This window comes from Acinonyx jubatus, chromosome D4 (assembly GCF_027475565.1).
Source record: "Acinonyx jubatus isolate Ajub_Pintada_27869175 chromosome D4, VMU_Ajub_asm_v1.0, whole genome shotgun sequence".
NCBI lineage: Eukaryota > Metazoa > Chordata > Mammalia > Carnivora > Felidae > Acinonyx > Acinonyx jubatus.
The window spans coordinates 70,382,694-70,403,284 of NC_069391.1; the positions used below are offsets into that span (position 1 = coordinate 70,382,694).

The 20,591-nt window shown below is 42.4% G+C and overlaps 1 protein-coding gene and 1 pseudogene across 3 annotated transcripts in view; both read right to left on the reverse strand.

Annotated features, from left to right (window-relative positions):
* The window catches only part of LOC106989185 (spermatogenesis-associated protein 31D1-like), a 212,894-nt gene that overhangs the window by 24,495 nt on the left and 167,808 nt on the right, over nucleotides 1-20,591 (reverse strand). For 2 of the 3 annotated variants that reach the window (XR_008291232.1, XR_003416876.2), the window contains 2 exons: nucleotides 20,182-20,242; nucleotides 12,021-15,837 (listed from right to left, as the gene is read on the reverse strand). The gene's annotated coding sequence lies outside the window, so the exon portion shown is untranslated. Of the gene's footprint in view, nucleotides 1-12,020; nucleotides 15,838-20,181; nucleotides 20,243-20,591 lie in introns of those variants that run through there. The other variant, XR_008291233.1, reaches the window with a different exon arrangement.
* On the reverse strand, nucleotides 476-11,143 carry LOC128312223 (protein SET-like; annotated as a pseudogene).

A 20,591-nucleotide genomic window follows, 5' to 3' on the forward strand; every position in this document is an offset into this window, starting at 1 on the left:
GATTATGCTTGCAAACCAAGGTTTTACTGTATTTGGAAATTAAATAAAAGTTCTAAATAACCCATGAATTAGATCAAAGAAGAAACCAAAAGGGAAATTAAAAGTATTTTGAACAGAATGAAAACAGAACACAACATACTGAAATTTTTGAGATGCAGTTAAAACAGTTTTTAGAGAAAAATTTATAGCACTGGATTACTATATTAAAAAAGTCTCAGGGCGCGTGGGTGGCGCAGTCGGTTAAGCGTCCGACTTCAGCCAGGTCACGATCTCGCGGTCCTTGAGTTCGAGCCCCGCATCAGGCTCTGGGCTGATGGCTCAGAGCCTGGAGCCTGTTTCCGATTCTGTGTCTCCCTCTCTCTCTGTCCCTCCCCCGTTCATGCTCTGTCTCTCTTTGTCCCAAAAGTAAATAAACGTTGAAAAAAAAAATTTTTTTTTAAAAAAAAGTCTCAAATCAGTGACTTTACTTCTACCTTAAGCAACTAAAAAAAGAAGGGCAAATTAAATCCAAACCTGAGAAGAAATCATTGAAATAGAAAACACATACAAAAAAAAAATAGAAAAAAAATCATTTAAACCAAAAACTAGTTCTCTGAAAAGATATAATAATAATAATAATAATAATAATAATAATAAACCTCTAACCAAACTTACCAGGTAAAAACTAAGGAAGTCACAAATTACCAATATCAGGAATGAGAAGGGGAACATCACTGCAAGATCCTAAACACATTTGAATAACAATAAGGGAATATTCTCAACAAATTTTTACTAATAAGTCTGGAAACTTAGATAAAACAGGTAAATTTCTTAAGAAACACAAACTATCACAACTCACTAATATGAAACAGATAATTTGAATAGCTCTGTAACTATAAAGGAAATAAATTTTTAACTTAAAAACTCCCAAAAAAGAAAATCTCCAGAGTCCTATGGTTGCACTGGAGAAGGGTTAGAAGGATTTGTAGAATTCAACCAAGTGTTTAAAGAGGAATTACCACCTTTTCTACAAAATGTCTTCCACAAAATCTCTTCCAGAAAATAGAGGAGGAGGGAACACTTTCCAATTCATTTTACAAAGTACGACCCCAGTACAGAAATGAGGAAAAATCAAGGGGTGCCTGAGTGGGTCGGTTGGTTAAGCATCCTACTTCGGCTCAGGTCATGATCTCACAGGTCATGAGTTTGAGCTCTGCATCAGGCTCTGTGCTGACAGCTCAAAGCCTTGAGCCTGCTTTGGATTCTGTGTCTCCCTCTCTCTGCCTCTCTCCCCCTTGCACTTTCTCTCTCTCTCTCTCAAAAATAAACATTAAATTTATTTTAATATTTAAAAAAAAGAAAAAAACAGTACAAAAATAAGGAAACTACAGATCAATCATTCATGAATATACATGTAAATATCCTTCACAAAATTTTAGCAAACAATATATAAAGGGAATTATATACATAACTAAGTAGCATTTATTCCAGGGATTCAAGGCTGGTTCAATATTAGAAAATCAATCAGTATAATCCACCTTATTTAACAGACTAAAGAAGCCTAATCACAGGATCATATCTATTAATACAGAAAAACACTTGATGAAATTCAACACCTATTCATGATTAAAAACTCTCAGAAAAATAACAAAAGAGGGATGTTCTTCAAATTGACAAAGAGCAACTATAAAAAACCCACAGCTAACATGATGTTTATGGTGAAAGACTGAATGCTTCCACACTAAGATATGGAACAAGGCAAGTCTGTCTGCTCTCACCATTCATATTAATAAACACATATTAATAAACAAAGTTCTGGCCAGTGTAATAAAGTATAGAGATCATAAAGGAGTAAGTAAAACTTCCCTTATTTGTAGACGATATGATTATCTACAAGAAAATCTGAAGGAATCTACAAAAACATCTCTGAGAATTTATATGTGAGGTCAGCAAGGTCAAAGAATATAAAATAAACGTACAAAATCTATTCTTTTTCTATATATTATCAATGAGAACACAGAAAAGTTTAAAATGCACTATCATTTATAATCACTGAAAAATAAAATATGTGTACAAAACATGTTCAAAACTTAGATCCTGAGAGCTATACAATATTTATGAAAGAAATTCAAGAAGACATAAATGGATAGCTATGTTCATAGGTTGGAAGACTCAATATACTAAAGATGTCCAATTCTCCCTCGATTGACATACACATTTAACACAGTTGCTATCAAAATCCCAGCAGATTTTTCTATAGACACAATTTTCTACAATTTATGTGGAAAGGCCAAGGAACTGGAATAACTAACACAATTTTGAGAAAGATGAATAAAGCAGAAAGAATCAGTCTTTCAATTTTAAAACTTAATTTATTACAGCTACAATAATCAAGACTATGTGCATAATTAACACAGATAGATACATACATCAATGAAACTGAATAGAGAACCAAGAAATAGAACCACACAAATATATTCAATGAACTTTAGACAAAGTACAAAAGAAATTCAATGGAATAAAGCTAGCTTTTCAATAAATAATGCTGGAGTAAGTGGACATCCATATGCCAAGAAAATGAACTTCAGCCTAAGTCTCATACCTTAATATAAAAACTAATTCCGGGTGCCTGGGTGGCTCAGTCAGTTAAGGGTCCAACCCTTGATTTCTGCTCAGGTCATAATCTCACCACTCCTGAGATTGAGCTAGGCCTTCAGCTCTGGGCTGACAGCACAGAGCCTGCTTGGGATTCTCTCTCTCTCTCTCTCTCTCTCTCTCTCTCTGCCCCTCCCCTGCTCATGCACTCACACTCTCTCAAAATAAATAAACCTTTTAAAAAATTAACTCAAATGGATCACAGATTTGAATATAAAACTTTCAACAAAACTAGGAGAAACTCTTCAAGATCTAAAGCTAGGCACAGAGTTCTTAGATGTGACCCCCCAAAAATGGCCCATAATAGGAAAGGTTTACCAATTGATCTTCATCAAACTTTAAAACAATTGCTCTGCAAAAGACTGTTAAGAAGATGAAAAAGACAAGCTATAGACTGGGAAGAAATACTACTTGCAAACCACATATCCACCATAAGGTTAGTATCAACAAAATATAAATAACTTTGGCATCTCGCTGGTAAAAAAAACAAACAAACAAAAAGAAGCAAATAATCCAACTAGAACGCGGACAAAGACATGAAGAGGCATTTTTCACCAAAAGACAGATGGCAAAGAGGCCAAAGAAAAGTGTTTAATATCATTTGTCATTCAGGAAGTACAAGTTAAAACCACAATGATATATCATTATACACTTATTACAATGGCTAAAGAATTTAAAAAAATTTTAATGTTTATTTAGTTTTGAGAGAAAGAGAGAGACAGAGTATGAGCAGGGGAGGGGCAGAGAAAGAGGGGGACACAGAATCTGAAGCAGACTCCAGACTGTCAGCACAGAGCACATGGGACTCAAACTCATAAACCACGAAATCATGACCTGAGCTGAAGTCAGATGCTTAACCAACTGAGCCACCCAGGGGCCTCAAGTTTTTGTTTTTTTTTTTTAAATAGTGACAACACCAAATGTTGGCAAGGATGAAGAGAATCTACTGGATTGTTCATATTGTTAATGAAAATATAAAACAGAACAGCCACAGTTTCTGTATCTTAAAAAACTAAACATGCAACTTGGTGATCATCCTACGGGGCATTTATCACAGAAAAATGAAGACTTATGTTCACACAAAAACCTGTACACAAATGTTCACAATATTCCTATTCAAAACTGGAAAACCCCAGCTGTTGTTCAACCAATGATTAAAAAAACTGTAGAACATCCATGCTATGGAATACTACTCAGCAATTAAAAAAAAAAAAAGTGAACTGATACACAAAACAGCCTAGGTGAATCTCCAGAGAACTAAGCTGAGTAAAAAAAGGCAAATTCCAGCACATTACATAGCTTATGACTCCATTCATATAAAATACTACTGAAATGGCAAAATTATCAAAATGGAAAAACAGATGCGGGAGGGTAGGGGCAGGAGGTAAGTGTGTCTATATAAAATGGCAATAGGATGAAAAGCTGTAGTGATAGAAGTATTCTATACCTTGACTGTATCAACATCAATCTTGGTTGTCACATTATAGCATACTTTTGTTAAGATATTATGATTGGAGGAAGCTGGATAAAGTATACATGAGCTCTACTTTTTTTAAAATTTTCATTAATGTTTATTTTTGAGAGAGAGAGAGAAAGAGCATGAGCGGGGAAGGGGCAAAGAGAGAGGGAGACACAGAATCTGAGGTGAGTTCTATTTCTTACAACTGCATGTGAATCTGCTTTCGTCTCAAAATAAAAACTTTCATTTTATTTATTGCTTTTGTGTGCACCCATTTAGTTTTATTGTAACAAAGCAACTTGTACACTTTTAATGTTTAAAACTGAGCATCATTTTTCCTTTCCAGTGAAACAAAAAGAAAATATAAAAATAAGCAGAAACAAAATTACAAGAGAATGTCAATGCAAATAAGATCCTATAGGTTCTGCTGATTGTCCCATCGAGTGGCAGGGCTCAAATCATCTTTAGGAGAGAATTTTATTTTAAAAGTATCATCTTCAACTGCAAGGATGTCTGTTAAACATAGCAATTCAACATTCCAAAGGAGAAGCCATGTTGTCAAAAGGCCCACTTAACCCGCCCAAACCTCTCACGCCTACCCTTTGATGACCTTCTATAGCCCCATTTTTTAAAGTTTTTTTTTCTTTTTTTAAACATGAGAAATTAGACAGATATGTGTTGGTAAATGCTAACTGTTCACATTCACATAGAGGCACAGTATAATCTCTGAGCCAAATAGAGAAAGGAGGAAAAAAGCCAGAATTCTACGCACTACTACACGGGGGCCTAGGACCTTCCAGCTTCCAGCAGAGCTAAGGGAGCAGAAGGTTTTTCTTTTTTCCCCACAGAGCACAGTGGTGCTGATTCCATAAAGTTTTTGTTGAGACAGGAAGGGATAAAAATGAATTTGGAACAGAAGGGGTTAGAGAATCTTTTCCCACTATATTCTGCTCAAGTCATTTCCCCCCAAAAATAAGTTGAGAACCGTGGTTATAAAGGGAGAGAAAAGAGACTTCAAATTAGTCACCTTCTCCTTCATCCTCCCCTCATCATCATCTTCATCTACTTCACCTTCATCCTCATCTCTGTCTCCATCAATATCTTCCAATCCCCCCCCTCCTCCTCCTCTTCCTTCTCCTCCTCCTCCCCTCCCCCTCCTCCTCCTCCTTCCCCTTCTTTATCATCCATATCAAGAATCAAGCAGTAGTGTAATGGATCTGGCCAAATATCATCTTTGATGACCTCTCCTAACTCACCTGCACCTGATCAGTAAACCAGGTGAAAAAGCTCTCTGGTTCCTCATGCTGTCTCTTCCTGCTGGCTTTATTCTGCATTTGACTTGAATGTTTCATCAAATCCTTTCCAGAATTCCATTTGATTTCAGTGGACTTTGAAGATGGATCACCACTCTCATTCAGATGAAATTCTTTGGAGAGAACTTTATTTTCAAAGTAAGGGTTTTCATCAAAATAAAATCTATTCTGTAACCTGATTTAATATATTCAAATTCTGTCACTTCAACTCTTGTCAAATAATGCAGTGCCTCTTCATCCTCCTCCCCAAGCAGACACTTGTGGATGGTTGACACTTGTTGTTACCAAAATATTCGGGATTTTGGCAATAAATTCCTACCTCTTCTGAAAAAATGGTTGGTGGAGTTTGTTATATTTTCTGTTCTACTTTCAAAAGCTCCTCACTGGCTTGTTCATTAAGTCTATCTATTTCATTTTGTATTTCACCAATATGTTCAATTGCTTCTTGTTCTTCTTTTTCTCCCTTTGGCAAGTGCTGAGAGGTCAACATCTCATCTGGCTTGGGGACAGCAGGTCGTCTCGGTTTCTTTGTTTGAGGCAGGAGTGAAGACTGGCATTAGGGGGCCAGGTTGTGAAGAAAGTCCATGAAACAAGGGCAAATGCAGTTCTGGAAGAAGCTCCAATTACTCAAAAACTTTCATTTTAAAAAACTCAAATGAATGGGAAGATATGGATGTTTGTTATCTTGATTATGATTTCATTATCAAAACTCAAGTTGTACACTTTCAAATACATGAGTTTTTTGCATATCAAATATGTCTCAAGAAAGCGGGGGTGGGGTGGGGATATACAGTATTTTCTTCCTTTTCCCTTTCTAAGTAATTCAGTCTTAGAGCCAACAGGTGAACCAAGCAAAATGGGTATCCACACCAAAAGGGGATAGAGGAGGGCAGTAGAGAGGCGTCAGCAGTGTCCCAGAGCTGGGAGTCACAGCCCAAGCAGTATGAAGAGGGGCTTGGCATAGAAGCATTGCCTGGTGCAGTATGGATGTCTACATAACACAGCTGCCACACACGTTGATATCTAAGTGGTAGAAAAAGATATCCATACATGGATGAGACAGTGGAGATGAAAACTGCATCCATACAGTTGGAATGATTGAACAAGTACATACATATTAAAAAAATAAGGGAACCAGGTTCCTCACTGTTGAAGAAAGAAGTTAAAAACATGGAAAGGTAGGGGCACCTGGGTGGCTCAGTCAGTTAACATCCAACTTCTGTTCAGATCATGATCTTGCCTTCTGTGGGTTTGAGCCCCATGTCGGGCTCTGTGCGTACAGCTCAGAGCCTGGAACCTGCTTCAGATTCTGTGTCTCCCACTCTCTCTGTCCTTTTCACATGCTCTGAATCTCTCTCTCTCTTTCAAAAAATAAACATTAAAAATTAATTAATTAATTAAAACATGGAGAGGTAGAAAACTATAATGAACCCAGTGGTGTTAGATAGTAACTGGAAGTATTGGTGTGAACTCATGACTCTCAACATATATAGGTGTAGACAGAAATAAACTAATATTTAAATCCGTTAATTTGTGTCAGTGTGCATGCTTATATGTATTCCCTTTGTTTATTGAAAGGATCTACAAGCTACAACATCTTAATAATGAATGTATCTAGCACACTGGTCTTGGCTTCTCAACACCATTCTCCATTAAAGAAAGCAGGACTACCTGGAAACATGGCTGAACCCAGGATTTGCAGGGGAAAGTATACAATGAGACTAAAACACTTTTGGGTCAGAAAGTAGAAAGTGATGAGACAAATCAAAAGAACACAAAAGTCAGACTGCAGTAATGAGCTAAATGTGACAATTTGGACACCAAAAAAATATTGATAGTAGCAGGGGCACCTTGATGTCGGTTAAGTGGCCAACTTTGGCTCAGGTCATGACCTTATGGTTTGTGAGTTTGAGCCCCATGTCGGGCTCTGTGCAGACAGCTCAGAGGCTTGAAATTCTGTATCTCCCTCTCTGTCTGTCCCTCCCCCACTTGTACTCCCTTTCTCTTTCTCAAAAATAAAACATTAAGAAATTTTAAAAAAAAATATTGATAGTAGCAGACTGAATTAAATCAAGTAGAAAACCAATCGTCTATATTGATATAAGTAGCAAGGAAATTAATTAATTAATGTGGAATGAGACACTTGTTTTTGTTTTGCAATGGGGTATTTAATAAGAATGTCTTAATTTTGACTCAGGAGAATGTGAACATGTATTACTAATATAGTTAAAAATTTAATCACAAAAATATAGCTTATGACCTGAAGGCTCTTACCTTCTATTTGGGGGGAATGTAGTATATTGTGAGAGCTCTAAGATTTGTCTGCACAGCATATTTTTCCACTTCCTCCATGTAGTAGCTGACTAGCTACAGGAAAAATAAAGAGGGAGGAATGTAAAATGGCTCTTGTGTTTCTTGCTTGGACAGTCAAATGCTACTGATACTGAGATTGTCTGCGGAAGGGATTGTCGGAGATAAAGGAAGACAACAGGTTAAGTTTGGAAGATCTCACACTAAGGGTGTTTTACCAAGCAGGTGATTTTGTTGCTTTGAAACTCAGAGGAGAATCCAGTGCTGAAACACCTAACCACAGGAATGGATAACTCATCTAGGAAGCTGGAAAAAGAGAAAAAATCTGGCCCAGGGCAGCAGATTCCTGGTTACTCAGAAATTTAGGAAAAGCTTTGTGCTGTTTGGAACAGGATGGCTTATGAGCAAGTACGATTATTACCAAATATGGTAAGCAAAATATTAAACCTGCAAAAAGTTAGAAACTACACAAATGTCAACAGAAAGTGGAATTAAATACTCTACCACTTAAGAGAATATTCTCATAAAAATGTTATGAAAGTTTACAATAACATAAAAATGATTATGATAGTGTTTTTCATTTCAGGCGCATAAGATTTAAGCTATGTTAAAAGTAGGCACAGCAAAATCTCTAAAAGATGCATCAAAAAGTTAATGGTAATTGTTTTGAAGGTGGGAATCTATGAGGTTTCTCCTCTACTAATTTTCCATATCTTCCAAATACACTAAAAGTGCACTTTCTAGTAGGGGAAATAGTCACAAATACGATTCTCTTCCACCTCCTACTACGATAAACATGGTGACGCTTCCCAACACAGAACCAGGACACACAGAGGCATCAATACATCAACACCTGCAATTTAGGGCCATTACCTGAGAGTTTCTGCCTAATAAAAAACATGATATGCGCTCCATGGAGACACTCACGTCCTGCTATCCCTGATCTTGCAAGGCAGAAAGAAGGTTCTGCCTCTTCCTCTCCATGCAGAACGCCTCCATTGGCTTATACCTGGGGTTCGCCCAAACCATTCCCATTAGACTCACCGCTAGGTCCAAGCAGCAATTAAAGCTCTTGTGGCTCCTTTGAAAACAACTAGCAGACTGTGAGCATCCTACCAGTTACCGGTTTCGCAGGGAATCAGAAATGAGGATTCCTAATTTAGTGTACGAACTTGCATCTTGAAGCCTCACTCTCCTGACTGGTGCAGGCATTTCCAAGGCACTGGCGTCTAGGAGCTGCAAGGCCCACGTGGTCACCATCTGCACCCCCAACCCGTGCAGTAACATCGGCCCTTAACACTACTCAAAACTTCATTTGATCATTCCAGGCCTCAAGACCACCCCTATGAGATATTTTATCTCTGCACCTAGAGATGAGATCTGAGAAAGGCTTCTTGGGCAAGACCAGGCAGCTGGTGTAAAGTGACGTCTTAACATCAGCCAACATCGCCGCTATATTCCACACTAGGTTCACCCGCGCAAGCGCCGTCCAGTGACCTCGGCAACAGGGGCCCCGCGGCCCAGGCGCAGCCCCACCCCCGGGCGTCAGCACGTTTTCCCAGGCAGCAGCCTCCTGTGGGAGGGAGTCAGGCGTTGCGCGGCCTGAAGGAGCAACCGCCAGGATGGAAATGGCAGACTTTGGGAAGGATCCCTCTGTCAGCGCAGGAGACAAGGTCATTCCAGCATCCAGAAACCTTCGTCAAAATCTATCTTTGAGGCAAATAAAACTCTCGTCTTCCAGAAGTGATGGACACAGATTCCAGAAGTCTGAGGTGAGAGGACTAACCGTTAGACTGCCCAACATGGCCGCCATCGCCAGGGCAAACACCACAACCTCTGGGGGCCGCCCCTGGGGGTGGCTCCCGGGACCGTTCGCCCCTGATATGGCTAGCCCTGAACGTCGCCACGCCTCTGTGCGTGTCCCCAACAGGACGTGGCCCCGCCCTTGGTGCCGCTCCCTTTGGGCACAGAGCCGCCCCTGCGTGTGACTCCCTGGGCCCTACTCGGCCGTCTGCGTGGCTCCCCTGGACGTCGCCACGCCCCTGGACGTGTCCTTAACAGGAAGTGGCCCGGCTCTGGGTGCAGCTCGCTTTGGGGGCGGAGCCGCCCCGGGGTGTGACTGGCCTCTGCACGTGGCCCAAGGCCAGACCGACCTCCCCTGGGAAAAGCCTCTCTTTGCTCCTACTTGCCACCAGAGGTTTTTGAGCTGCGTTGCGTCTGCCAGCCAGACTGTGGTGAGGTACGCATGGTTCGGTCCTCTGGAAAAGCAGATGACTAAGCCAAATATTCCAGCACAGTGGGAAAAGTGTTGTAAATTGGGAAGCGGGGACAGATCCCCGGGGAACCCTTCACAGTATAATAGGAAGGAAAGAGGAAAGAAGGGATGGGGATTCACGTTTTGGTTTCCTTACTCTTTGATATCTGCTAGCGATGAAAAGATCCGGTGACTTCTCATTTCCCTGTGGTGATCCAGCACACATGCTGGACGAGTGGGGATTGTGGAGAAATTGTAGGCGAGTGAAACCGTTTTGAGCGCTTAGGCAAGAGAATTGACTGAGGAACCGTCCTAGAAGCTCCCCGAAGACAGGGAGCTTTGTTTCCTTCCCTGTGTGCCCCCAATGCTTAGAAGGAAGCCCAGTGCACAGTAAACACCGAGGGAAAGAATGGATTGTCTTCAGGCAGTGTTGGAGCTGCCCATTGGTATGGAACATTTATGGTGGCGTCAGTTACTTTCTTGTGCGATTTTATCCAAGAGGGGTCAACCCGTTATCGGAAAACAGGTCTAAAAAGGACAGAACTGACTTTGGCAAGGGTGACAGATGAAAGGCAAGTGGGGAAGGCTGTTGAGAGTAGAGCTCTTTAGGTTTGGGATTAAGTGGTGGACCACGAAGTTTTCCTTGGAGAGGGAAGAAATGAAGAAAAACGCTGTCAGATGCCCAGGGAGACGTATAAAGTGGCTTGTAGTTCCTGCTGAATAGGTTGAAGAATTGGCATACTGAGGGCATAAACTGAAAGAATAAAACCGGGTGGAATGTCAGACTGCTTTTTCAGGTGGCAGAAGTGTTCCCGGTGATAAGTTCTGGGCTACGGCCACAACTAGACTGGAATGCAGGTAAAGGGCTCTAGGATGAGAAGGGGTAGACAGTGAGAGGACAGATTATGGGATGGTCTGTCCACATGGATGTTGGGGCCTCTGACTGATTGCTGCCACCTCAAGTTCCTGTCCTGGGCCCCATCCCACTTCTGGCCTGTCCCAGGGTCTGTGCAGAATCAGCATTTCCTGCAACTCCCAAGCATTAGTCAGTGGCATAACTCTGGACAATCAGGCAGAACTGGGGCAGTGAGAGACAGGGATGTAGCCGATCTGGTTTTGTTTTGACACCCAGCATTCACTCACCTTCTGGAAATAGTCCCTCTGTTGACCCCCAGGGAATTAACCCCATTCTCAGTCTCAGTCCATGTAAAGATGGAGTTGTCGTTCCCAGACAGTCTTATTTTAAGATGGGTGTATAATTCAAGGCTTGGCCAAAAGATGGTTTTATGCTTTTTGGCAGCAGTGACTGGTCAGGGATGGCATGTGACCCAGCTGGAGACAGTAAGGCACAATGGGACTTTTGCAGGGCTATGAGAGAGACAACCCATTTTCAGCTCTACTTAGTGCATGAAGAGTACATGTAAAGGTACAAAATGACAGAAAGTCAGTCCAGAATCTAGTGCCAAGAAACGGATACAAACTGAACCTTGATGGCATCAACTGAGCCCCAACTTGAACCCTCCTGCCTGACGCCAGCCTTACTGCTAGATTTTCTCAGGTACCCGAGTCAACAGATTCTCTTTCTTAAGTCAGTCCCATTGTTTTTGCTGTCACTGACAGCCAAATAATTCCTCACAGTGCAAGGGCACTCTCCATCCTAGCTCCCTCTTCCCATGCTAGCACACTAAGTGTATATTACCTTCTCTGTCCTCCAGATTGCCCTTCTACAAGAGGGGATTAAGAAACCCACTTTGAAGGATCGTAAATATTAAATGGGAAAATACACATAAAAGCATTTTGTACACAGGTGCCTAGGTGGCTCAGTTGATTAAGCATCCAACTTCATCTTGGCTCATGATCTCACGGCTGGTGGGTTCACACCCCACGTGGGGCTCTGTGTTGACAGCTCAAAGCCTGTAGCCTGCTTCAGATTCTGTGTCTCCTCTCTTTCTGCCCCCCCCCCCCCCCGGTGCACGCGCTCTCTCTCTCTCTCTCTCTCTCTCTCTCTCAAAAATAATAAACACTAAAAAAAGTTTTTAAAAAAGCATGTTTTACAAAATTGAAGTGCAACAGGCAGTGCCTAATTTTTCTAAGTTAAATTAAATCTTATCAAAGCTCCCACGTTAAAGGAAGGTATCCTATATTAGTCATGACTGCCAGTGGGGTTAGTGGGGGAGGATTTTGTTACTAGGCAAATATAGATGAAGGAACCTCTGCTCTTAAGTCCATCATGGTTGCCACTGGGACGTTTATTGTCCAAGCTCATTTGGCAGATTAAAAAGCTAATGGGTGGGTAGCCTCTATGCCAAGTGTGGGCAATGCAATGTGTTGTTGCACCTCCCAAGATAATGAGGTTTGATGATTCATCATCTCAGCAAACATCATTTCATCCCTTAAAAAAATCATTCTGCTCCTAGGGGACTTAAACACAGAACCCATCCACTTAAGGAATACATCTTTACATCATTATTATCAAGTCCCTGGATCACTGGTACCTTTAAGTACCTCTCCTTTCACCCCAGAACCTCTGTCATCCCGTCTCTCCTCTCTCCTGAGAACACCTGGATTATTTCTCTTCTCTTTTAGAAGAGTCTGGACAGGACTGTGCAACAGGTTTCAGGTGCCCAAAACTTCGCTTTGGGGTCAGGAAACCTGAAGGTCATTAATGAGCCCTGAGACCAGAAGCACAGAACTCCCAGTTAGACAAAGGAAGTACACTTTTTATTCCTTCTGGGGTCCCTTCTGTCAGGGAACAGAAGCAGCAATCAATAGCTTGGTAAATTATCCTGCTTAAATGAAGCTTGCCTAAAGCTGGGAAAGTATCCCAACAGGAAAATGACCCACTCTTCTCATTGCCAGCCCAACCTCCTCTCTGCAGGGAAGCACTGCTACACTTATATAATAATCAGTTCTTTACCTGCTCCCCATCCCCACCAATGAAGGAAGGAACAGACCTTGAGTCTCCTGGGAGAGATAAGGAAGCAGCCTCCAGAAGTCTCTGAACCTGCCACTACGCCTGCCTAATGAAGACCATATGTCCCCTTGTGACCCAGGAAAATAGCCTGATTTAGTCTCTGATCCAGGGCCAATGGAAGTTCTACGGGAAAAGCCTCAAGAGAAGAGGCCCTTTTCGAGGCCTGGGCTCCTTCACTGTGACTGCTGATTGGGACACAGTTCTCAGTGTTAATCCCTCTGAAGGCTGCCTCAAGGAACCTGATTGTCTTAGGCAACACCTGACATCAGATAAATTCACAGTTTCACAGCCTGAAGCTGGGATCTGGGGTCCCCATGCCCAGTCCATATCAAAGTACCAATAAATTCATGCATTTTGTCATACTTGACATTAGATTTGGAGTTTGAGCTTAAGGTTGTAAAAATTCTGGTAGGCCATTCCCATTGCATTATATGTCAGTGACAGTTCTTCAGGCACCACACTGTATCATGTAAATTATACTCCCCTGAAATTTCAAAATACTGGGATCCCTGAGTATGGTTACAAAGCACATCTTTTTCTAGAAAAAATTGAACCTCATCTCTCCAGTTTTTTTCAGCTAATACACTTTCTTGCTTTTTATGACAGTGCTGCTCTCCTATAGAAATAGGAATCTGGAAGAAAGGAAAACAATCCTAGAAGCAAAACAAAAGTATGAGATCACTCATGGATGGTGGTACCTTATCATTTGGACAGATCACTTGCTGGATGGTCTGAGTATGCAAATACTGTCTAATTGTCTTATCCAGTGTTTCTCTGAATGGAAGCAGTGGCCATTAGGTATGAATTGATTTGTGACCTGAGACCATTAACTTAAAACTTTAAGCCACCACATCTCCCTTGGTTAGAAGTCCTCAAGCCATAGGGACATGGAAAATATCGAAGATGGAAGTTATATGTATTAAGATCCATAGTACTAGCTTTTTCATCAGTTGGGTGACCCATTCACTCTAATGGTCAAGGTAGGAGAATCAGATTTGAAATGATAGATGTGCTATACTAAATATATTAATAAGAACAGGAATTAAATCTTGCTATCTGTAGGGTTTGCTTCCTCTCTCAGTTTGTCTATGTCTACAGAAGCTGAAGGTTATTTGTTTAGCCTCAAGGTCTGGGAGCTAGGGCAATGTGGAGAGACTGTGGTAGAGCCTGGATAAACCATATTGCACCTAAGTTTTCCTCCCCTCTAAGTGTGAATCAGTATTCAGGTGTGTCAAGTGAGTCAGGTGGCTCTAAGGATTCATTTTACTTTACCATTCAAGATGACCCCACATCACGTTTGCTGCTATAACACCTCTTCTTCCTTCTTTGGATGCTCCAATCTCTTGGATGTTTTCTTACCAGCTGCCACTCCACATAGCCATTAAACAGCTTTGACCTTGAGGACATGGATATAGATGAGGAGAAGCATCCACTTGGCACCTTTGGCCACTTTTGCTTCAGTGAACTGAGTAGGGTGTCCAAGAAGAAACCCTTGCCTTAGGAAGACTTCTAAGATTCCAGTGACCTCCACCTCCTGAAGTTTACACCTTTGTGTAATCACCCCTCTCCTTGAGCATTGGTTGACCATAGTGATTTGCCTCTAATAGAATAAAGGAAAGGTAATGGGACGTCATTTTCATTATTAGTTTATAAAAGATTATAATTTGTGTCTTGTTTACAAACACTTTCCCGACTTTCATAAAGTAAGTTGCCATGTTGGAAAAGCCTACATGACAAGGAACTAGCCAACTCCCACCAAGGGCCAACAACGTGTTGAGGATCTCAGTCCAACAGGCTTTGAGGCATGCATCCTGCCAACAACTGTAAATGAATACAGAAGTGGGTTCTTCCCCAGTCACGCCTTCACGTGAGAACCTAGCCTCAGCTGACATGTTAATGACAGCCTTCTGAGACCCTGAAGCAGAAAATCCAGATAGGCCTACCCTGAGATTCTGACCCACAAAAATTGTCAGATGATAAATATGTATTTTTAAGCCACTAAATTTTGGGATATCCATTACACAGCAATTCATAACTAATGCACCTCTAAATTACTGTCACTTTGGTGTAAAATGTAGCATGTCTGGGAAAGCAGGCACCATATAGGAGCACAGCTTCCCTGACAACATCCTGGAGGTGCTGTCTTCATGCTCAAAGACAATCTTGTGTTCTCTCAGGTCAAAATGGTATCCCTGTGCTCTCATAAGCCCTGAGTAGTCTCCGGGAGGTGACGCCTACATGCCATAGTACCTCATCGCACCCTACAGCTATATGTCAGGATACTTTGGGAGCAGATGAACAAACAGGTGGAGCCAAGGTGTAGACTTTAAGGGGTTTTCTCACTTGGTGAAGGCCTGAACGTTTTCAGAGTAAGCCTTTTGTACTTTTTATGAAAAAAAATTCAGGACACCTGAGCAGGGTCAAATAAAGGGCCCCAGGATAAAACTGAGAAGGCCACTGACAGGCTTCTTTCTTTGGATTGAGAAACCCAAAGAGGAAATCAGTAAGAGCAGAACTCTCTCCTTCCTTTTCCAAAGCAAGAGTCCCCACTCCCATGCCCAGCACCACCTCACAGTCCCGGTGCAATACACAGAGAACGGCACTCTCTTGTTAGAACAAAAATGTATTGAGGAGGATTAATATTCTTGGTTGTATTGAAGAAAGGTAGTTTTCATAGGAGGATAAGTTATCGTGAAAATTATAAGGCTTTCTCAGCAAGTACAAAACAATTTCTTTAGGGAAATTTCTGCTCCCTGGAAGTGATGGAGAAGCGTTTTCTGCTCGAATAGAAGAGTCAGCTCTGAAGATAGTACTTTCATCAGCGGTCAGGGTGGCTGGAAGGACTTCGCGTAATTGATGCACACAGGTAGGGCTTGGATGACACACAGGCTCCCTGGAAGGCAGAGGAGAAGGGGGTTGACTGGCTTAATAGCTGCTCCTTGAAAGTGCCAAGTATCTGGGAGTGTCTGATCCTTTCTCTGTTCTGCCTGACACTTGTAAGACAGTTCTGTTCAACAGAGATAGCTTCTTGGCTATATAACAATACTTGCCTGTTTATCGTGTTGTGGGTCAGAGAAAGCCCAATATTGGAGGGATATGTCCTGTTAGATTCTACCTGGGCCTACAGTTCTTCCTTCTGCGGGCTTAACTCTGAGGCCTCAGATTCATACCTACATGCCACCTTCTCTTCTAGGTTTTTCTGAATAGTAATCATGAGCTCATGAGCCCAGCACTCACAAGAGCAGTCACACTTTCAACTGGGTCTTGGTTCTGGAAATTTCCTGCTTTGTGATTTTCTGCTTGGACTTGATCCACTTAATAAATTCCCTCATCTTTTTTCTGAAGTAACTCTTGGGAGGAAACTGTTCATTCTGTGACACAGGTGAGGAAGCACTCTCTAATCTTCTGTCCTCAACACGGTGGCTCTTCTTTCTGGCTACAGATGTTCCTATCCCTGAATCCTCCCTTCTACATTTTCCTGCTTTGGAACCCTGAGGTCTCACTTTCTCTGCACTTTTTCTTTGTGGAAAATTATTAGGCTGGCACTTACCTAAGACCAGCTTAGAGGGCCAGGACTCCTGCTGCTGCTCCGTACTGTATTGTCCTCCAAGTGGACATGCAGCACCTGGGATGCTCCCATATCCCCACTACACTCACTGTGGAACTGAGTCAGTGGGGCCTTGTACATCAAGCTATCTGAATTAAGGGGCATGTCAGTGGGAAACTCTTGAGCCTGACTGTGCTCTACCCTCTCGAAATTCAACTTTAACTCACTAAAGAGATGTCTTTCAAAGTCTGATAGTTTAGAATCTTGGGGAGCCAGTGTTTTTGGTGAAGAATGTTCAGTGATCGGCACAGCTTCTACCTCACTCAAATTGACATTTGTCATTTTGGAGCTTTCCAACTCACTGGTTGTCAAGACTTCACAAGATTGGGATTGAAGAGTACACAGCTCCTCGGTGTTGAATACGCCCCTGGACAAGTTGTGCTTTGCAAAATGGCCTAAATTCTTCTGCACCATCACTCTGCCCTGAGCCATTTCAGTTCTATCGCTAGGACTGACATTCTCATCCTTTGGCTCATGTCCAGCTTCAGCTTGCTTTGGGGGCACCTCTGGGCGACATCTATTGTCTAGTACAGCCGCCCTCTGTCTCACTTGAGCTATGATGCTGTGCATAAGGGGCTGAAAAGTCTGACTTCCATACGCAGCTGTCTGGATACCCTCTGCAAGCTCATGGTTGGTGTCAGAGAGTGATGCTTTCAGGGCCCTCTGTCCTTCATTGCCCATAGGTGACATGGCAGGGAGAGAATGATCCAGGATGGGGACTGAATTTGTTGTTCTCATCCTGTTGCCATGAAAAGTTTTAGAGCTTCTCTCACGGGGGTTAGAAAACTCAGCTTTGGAATCCACTAGAGAAATATGCATGGCTGAGGAGCGAATGTCTCATTGGGGAAGAGGCCATGTTGTGGCTTCTCTCAACATATAGAATTTTATGGATTCAAGAGCCCTGAGTGGTAGACCCCACCTCTGACTCATCTGAAATCTTACAATATGGGCCTCTAGCAGCCGTCGGGTATTGGGATCGAGAAAGGAAGGCTCCAGAATGGTAATCTGGCAGCAAACCCTACCCACCATTGTCTTTGTTGATTTGTGTTTTCCATTTTAGTCTGGGAATTCCCACACAAAGGCAGTGCATTGTCATCAGCCAGCCATGAACAACACACACCTGTAGGAATCCTACACACCTGTAGGAATCCTACCGGCAGTAATCTACCAAAATTTCTTGTTCAAATGTAATCTAAGGTCAGATTTCATTTGATTCTGGTCTGTGTCCTTCCTTGAGTCATTTGGTAATTCATTCCATGAGTGATCCTTGAATGACACACACAGTTACTTTTTGTCTCTGAGGCAGCCCTAAGACCCTTCGCTAGGTACCATTCTGAGACCTTTTGAGGGCTGACTTCTGGGCTCTTCTCTAGGATATACCCAAGATTCCTCATCATACTCATCCATAGCTAGAACTCTGTTGTGACCCTTTCATGGAAACTTCCTAGGAAACTCAATTCAGTCTTTGCTAAATCCTTGCTACTATGGTCCTGAAGCTCAGAGAATTTTGAGCAAACATGTCTGCCTTTTTGCTCAGACATGTCTGCCTTTTTGCTCATACACTGAGGCTCTATCAGTACTAGAGACTCTAGATTTCTACAGGCATGGAGGTACCAGTATGGGATTACCTTCCTTGGACCATGAAACTCCAGTTTCTCCTGGGTTTCATAGGTAATATGAAAATGGCCAGAAAGGACGGAGACCATTGGCATGGGATGACCAGCTAAACAATGTAAAGTTGGGAACTTGAGGACAAATGGCTTCATGAGAGTTTTGGAACCAGGCACTAAACCCCACAAACTTTCCTGGTGCTTCTTCAACATGTGCCACTCCGGGTGTTGATTTTCAGTCAAGATAGGAGAGTCTGACTCATTCTTCGATCTATGGAGAAAGACACTCCACAGTCCCTATTCTGGGATGAAGAAGAAGATGGTATGATTGGTATGCAGGGTTGAAGGTGGGCTTGAGGGTTCACTGGAGTGAAAGGTAGGGGCTGGGATTGGGACAGGGTTTGAGGCAAGGGTTGGGGATATACACTAGGGAGAGGTAGGTGATGGGAATGAGGAAGTGGTAGAGATTCTTGATCCTGCATTTTGACTGTGGAAGCATTATAGAGCCCATTGAATAAGACAAAGTGAGACTCTTATGGGGAATTACTACTAGAAACCCAAGAGTGTGGCTGCTAAGGACTCATTATGCAAAAAGGGAAGACCCCAGAAGAGCTGGCCATGTTTCTGATTCAAGTTTTCCCCCAAACACTTGATACAGAGGAGCTGCTGACAAATGTGCAGGTGCTCCAGTTTGCCTACAACATTCTAGCTGTTTTGGGGGCTGTGGTGACCTGTACATAGAATGGCTGCAGTAAATTCACTGAAGATGTCCATTGGTATTCTGACCACATTGTTTTGAAAATGGTCCCTCTTCTTTTTCTTTCCTCTCTAAAATCTGGAAAGGCATTCTTTTTTTCATTTGTCTCTCTAAGACTGCCTAGATGTTAAGGCCAAAGAAAGAAACTCCACTGGCCTCCTTGTGCTTGTTAACAGAGTCTCTCCAGAGATGGGTTTCTGGTAGATGGAGGTAAAGTTGCCTTTGCTGAAAATAAGAATGTGATAATGTGGGGAGGAACATGTTCTTGGCTTGAGCCTTCCAACAGGAGAATTCTGAAATTGACGGTCTTGAATGGCCACTACCTCTGATTGTTGGGATACAGGCAGACCACCCACGAGGGTGGTCTGTCTGGAGATGAGTCTTCTGGAACAGGCTTCAAGGAGATGGAAATCGATTTAGGTTGAGGTACAGTTAAAGTGCATTCTAGCGGTGGTGAAACAGACAGGGTCAGTGTTGCATGGTGCCAAAGAAATGAATCACTGGGATCTTTGTCTGGGACAGACGTGGTAAGAGGTTGACATCTTGGAAAATGGTGGGGTCAAGAGAGAAGATGATATTCAGAGGTAAAGTGAACTCTGCTTGGGCAATAGGATCCCCTTTCTGAACGTCATGTAGTAGGAGCGGGGAAAGGCAAGGGGTTGGGGTGTGGAATGGCCCATTGGGAATTTGGAATTCAAAGGAGGAAAAGACTCTGGTGTCTGAGGGTGACCTGGTAGTGAGGGTAAGAAAAAGTTAGGTGAGAAAAAGGAGTGGGGGTGGCGAAGGCTCAGGCAAAGGGGCTGGTTTTAGGTCTCCTGGAGGGACTGCTGTGAAGGCAGGGGATGGACTGAATGATGAGTCAGTCACAGGAGCTGTGGCAGCCAAGGGGATCACAGAGGGAGTAGCGTCTTCCAGGACCTCCAGGAACAGCAGCCGATTGACCTCAGCAGTTGTACTATTACACACCTCACAGAAGGGGTCTGGACATAACAGTTGACGAAAGTGCATGGTATCATGATGCCGGCACAGGGGGCTGCAGGAGACAGGAGGTACAAAGCTGCAGCCATGGCCAAAACAAACATATGTGGCTCTGGCAATTTTGGCAAAAGTAGTGCCACCCCCATCCCAAAGGCTTTCACATTCTGACTCTGAGGATTTTCTATCCCTTGTCAATCCCAGGCTTCCCTGAAGCCCTAGAAATTCATAGACTCTGCTAAAAAAGTTGGGGCGGGGGTGTCAGGAAAGAAGGTAATGTTTAGTCACCTTTGCAGAAGAGAAATCACCTTTCTTGCCTCCTCAGCTTCACTCTGGCAAGTTTTCCAGCCTGGAAAATGAGGAGATTGATGAAAGTAGAAGCAAGAGATATTATGAGAGGCTGAGTATGGTTTCCTTTAAGTGATACCCTTGGTAGATTGGACTTGGAGAGCCCTAAGAATGAGGATATAAATCACATAGTCAATGATAATAATAATAACAAGACTCATATAGGTATGTTTTTTTTTTTATCATTCACAATGGACTTTCATATGTATTATCCCATGTGACGTTGAAACATAGGTCAATGATTACTTCAAAGAGGAATCTGAATATCCATGATGTCACAGGCCTTTCAGAAAATCAGGGGACAGAAGTTCAGACTCTTGACAGTCACATGGCCACCTATTGGGCAACAC